Source organism: Sinocyclocheilus rhinocerous, unplaced genomic scaffold (genome assembly GCF_001515625.1).
Source record: "Sinocyclocheilus rhinocerous isolate Xijiao unplaced genomic scaffold, SAMN03320098_v1.1 scaffold87, whole genome shotgun sequence".
NCBI classification, from domain to species: domain Eukaryota; kingdom Metazoa; phylum Chordata; class Actinopteri; order Cypriniformes; family Cyprinidae; genus Sinocyclocheilus; species Sinocyclocheilus rhinocerous.
The window spans coordinates 486374-490907 of NW_015650709.1; the positions used below are offsets into that span (position 1 = coordinate 486374).

At 35.7% G+C, this 4534-nt stretch overlaps 1 protein-coding gene across 2 annotated transcripts in view; it reads right to left on the reverse strand.

The window, feature by feature from the left end:
• Positions 1-3409, reverse strand: part of LOC107712479 (lysine-specific demethylase 2B-like) — an 18935-nt gene extending 15526 nt beyond the window's left edge. For both annotated transcript variants that reach the window (XM_016517744.1, XM_016517743.1), the window contains exons 1-2: positions 3394-3409; positions 2683-2730 (exon numbers count right to left, since the gene is read on the reverse strand). The gene's annotated coding sequence lies outside the window, so the exon portion shown is untranslated. The remainder of the gene's footprint in view (positions 1-2682; positions 2731-3393) is intronic.
• Positions 3410-4534: the final 1125 nt, after the last annotated feature.

The window sequence follows — 4534 nt, forward strand, 5'->3', positions numbered from 1 at the left end:
AAGGGCGGCACTGCTGCACACAAAGAACTACTGACATTACCATGCGAAAGCAAGGTCTCTCTCTGAGGGTGATTCAGAGGGTCTGATGTTGCCTTCCTCTTACAAATACAGGAAGTTAGCAGTTGATCTGGGTTTGATTGTTTTTGTCTAATGTGTTGCTGTGCTGTTTTCTGCAAGCATCAGTGCATGAAAGGCTCATACAGTACAGTATAGTGTAACAAGCTGGGGTGCTCATTTGAATGACCAGATATGTCACATTTAGGTGCCTTTATGTTTTTTTAGGAACTCTCACATGAGTCAGATTTAAGGAAGTGGGCTTTGTTTGGATCAGCATTTATTTGACTAATATAACCCATTCTGCTGAATGGCAGATTTGGGCATCCACATTTGGGAAGTTGTCTGAACTAAAATAAATCAGTTAAGGTTTAACAATGTTAAGATTAAAATCAAAAGGCTGAAATCTCCAGAACAGCCTGTCGAACCATGTGCATCTATTTAGAAAAATGAAGGGGAAAAAGAAGAAGAAGATGCCACACAGATACTAGTACAATGTTAATATAAAACTGTAAGGTTTTGACTACAAAGTAATGCCATTTTAGTATCACTGCGATACTACTGCAGTTTTTATTAATTTTTATTTTATTTTAGTTAAAGCTTTAGTAATTTTAGTGTATTTGTCATTTTTATTATTTTTTCCCTGTCTATATACTTTGTATTACTTTTTATTTCAGTTTTAATTCTTGTTATTGTAGTACCTCAAGTTAGGCTAAACAAAAATGAGAAATGTGGACTTTGCAACTAGCTGAAAATATTTGAATTCATATAATAATTATATTTTATTTGGTTTCCGTTAACGTTTATTTTATTTCAAGTAACAAACATGTTTTTTTATGGTTTTAGTTAGCTATAATTACCCTGGCCAAAAGTCCAATTACACAACAATATTTTTTTTTCATCTTGAATAGATGAATAATTTGAAAATAAAGTGTTAATTCTAATTTCATGCCAGCTTTGAATTTTGTAATTTTAATTACAATATTTAGTGGCCAAACTGATGCTTAGGTATTTTTGTATGCTACATTTTTGCTGTACCATTATTATTTTTTTATATTTTATAATTTCTTTGAAGCCACATAATTAATTTTTGCATATTCCCCCCCCCAAACCACTGATTTAATTGCTCAACTCAGTCTTTGTTTAAGCGTTATAAATAGGTTCTATGATTGCCCTGACCAATGAAACCTTTACAGTTCCCTGCAGGGCGTGGTTTGAGCTTAAGCCTGATTTGGTGGAAAAAAATCCCACTTTTTCAAAAGCCAATACTTTATAGGTAAGTCCCCAAGAAAATAACTATTTATTCACTGTGCTAACTAACCAAGTTCCTTGCTTATCTACCCTGCACTTCCATGACTGTCTTCTCAGGAAATTGCTAAATTAATTGCGAAATTTCATAATCTCTAATAAAAACTTACCATAGCTTTATATAGTAACACTAACTACAGTAACTATGGTATTCTAGTGATAATGCTAATTCATGCAAACAATTAATGCAACCATTTTATTAGGCCTACAATTATGGCAATGTAATTATAAAATCTGTATTTGTATATGCTGCTATTTTTATTTACAAATGACCTAGTTTGTAGAAACTACGGTTACATTGATTTAACCATTGTAATTGGGGTCCATTCAGGTTTGACCTGTGGTTATTATGGGCTTATAACAAATACCACAGTATTGGTTATGATGTAAAACCTACAGTAAATAATTAAAAAAAAAGATATAATTACATATAAAACCTCATCTCAGTTTCTTAAACACAATAGCACCCATCTATATTTGGCTGTGAACCTCCTCATCAGTTGTAAACCAGCTATAAACATAACAAAAACGCCACATAATTAATTTTTGCATATTCCCCCCCCCAAACCACTGATTTAATTGCTCAACTCAGTCTTTGTTTAAGCGTTATAAATAGGTTCTATGATTGCCCTGACCAATGAAACCTTTACAGTTCTCTGCAGGGCGTGGTTTGAACTTAAGCCTGATTTGGTGGAAAAAATCCCACTTTTTCAAAAGCCAATACTTTATAGGTAAGTCCCCAAGAAAATAACTATTTATTCACTGTGCTAACTAACCAAGTTCCTTGCTTATCTACCCTGCACTTCCATGACTGTCTTCTCAGGAAATTGCTAAATTAATTGCGAAATTTCATAATCTCTAATAAAAACTTACCATAGCTTTATATAGTAACACTAACTACAGTAACTATGGTATTCTAGTGATAATGCTAATTCATGCAAACAATTAATGCAACCATTTTATTAGGCCTACAATTATGGCAATGTAATTATAAAATCTGTATTTGTATATGCTGCTATTTTTATTTACAAATGACCTAGTTTGTAGAAACTACGGTTACATTGATTTAACCATTGTAATTGGGGTCCATTCAGGTTTGACCTGTGGTTATTATGGGCTTATAACAAATACCACAGTATTGGTTATGATGTAAAACCTACAGTAAATAATTAAAAAAAAAGATATAATTACATATAAAACCTCATCTCAGTTTCTTAAACACAATAGCACCCATCTATATTTGGCTGTGAACCTCCTCATCAGTTGTAAACCAGCTATAAACATAACAAAAACCCACCAAATTTGAGGTAGAGAGATTACCTTATTCATTCATCATACAGATTTCCAATGCCAGTTCAGATTCTGCAACTGTTAGAGAAAAAAAGAAGACAACAATAAGACAGTCATTGGGGGGATTAAGATGAATTTAGAGCTTTGGTAGGTTTCACTAAGCAAATAAATTATGTTGGGTCGAGAATTAAGCTTGCAAATGAGAATGAGAGTAGGGTATACAAAATATATTAACTGCAGCAACATAAAAACAATTCCAGGACATGACGTTTCAAATCGAGCCCGCGTAGAGAAAGAAAAAAAAATGTTGTGGACCACAAATCCCACAAAGCGTCATCTGCGCAGTGACCGTCAGCGGTGCATTGTGGGTAGCTCGACTTGTAGTTTCTGATGAAACAGACTGTAGTGTAGAGAGAGTAACTGGGGTTAGTCATTTTACAATCTGAGTATGTCACAGCGGGTTGAAGGGCTTCGGCAAACATACGAAGGGTAATCAAGAAGATAAAAAGGCGATCTCGGGATTAAAGCATCACTTTTCAAAACTTCTGAACTTATATGGAAACAAGCGCAATGAGTTCAAACGAGCACTCGCTTCAAGCTTTGTCATGGAGAAAACTTTACTTGAGTCGAGCTAAACTCAAAGCGACCAGCAGAACCTCTGCTCTGCTCTCCGGCTTTGCTATGGTGAGTTAATGAAGTAATTAACGTACTTAACACTCTGTATGCAAAAGAGAAACTTACATTGCTCGAAGCCTGGCAAGTTTTCGGAGTTAACGTTAGAGCCTTGTAACATGACGCATGGTATGTCGGTCACTTTGATGTGCAAACGACACCTGTCATGGATATAGCGTAACCAGAGAGCTAGACACTTTAGCCTTTTACACTAGCATTGTACTTAAGTCCTTCTTCGATGTAATTCTCAAAAGTGTTAGTTGGCGCTCTCAGTGGTGGGTATTTTGATTCTGCATGTACACGCCAGTAGGGGGTGACAAGAGTGTTTTATGAATCATTGAATAATTCACTCAGTAGATTAGTTACAAATTCCGAGTCCCCCTGTCCTTTAGTCTGTCTGTAGATTCTCATTTAATAATTATTTTTCGGAGTCCATTCAGTTAGTTTTACGAAAGAGTCACCTCTTTCAGCGCGAAAACGAATCTCCTGCAAAACAGCGACTCGTTCAGTGAAGGGGGCGTGTTCGTTCAGCAGGCGCAACCAATGAAATGTTCCTTCACAACACAGACTCGAATGCTATTGGTTTATGCTGTAGTCTGTCATTGGTGGAAATAATGCAATCTGCCTAAACGCCTTCAATGAACGGAAAAACTTGAGTCAGTGCGTGGGAGTAAAGGAGAGCGATTCCTTCACTTAAAAAAAATCATTAACACCTAAACTGTGCTCAATTAAATTGTTTAAATACTAAATAAATTAAATATTATTACTGCAGTAAAGTAACATCTGCAGTAATTGTTTTTACAGTGAAAAAGTGAGCTATACATTTTTATAGGAAACCGATGTAATTCTCAAAAGTGTTAGTTGGCGCTCTCAGTGGTGGGTATTTTGATTCTGCATGTACACGCCAGTAGGGGGTGACAAGAGTGTCTTATGAATCATTGAATAATTCACTCAGTAGATTAGTTACAAATTCCGAGTCCCCCTGTCCTTTAGTCTGTCTGTAGATTCTCATTTAATAATTATTTTTCGGAGTCCATTCAGTTAGTTTTACGAAAGAGTCACCTCTTTCAGCGCGAAAACGAATCTCCTGCAAAACAGCGACTCGTTCAGTGAAGGGGGCGTGTTCGTTCAGCAGGCGCAACCAATGAAATGTTCCTTCACAACACAGACTCGAATGCTATTGGTTTATGCTGTAGTCTGTCATTGGTGG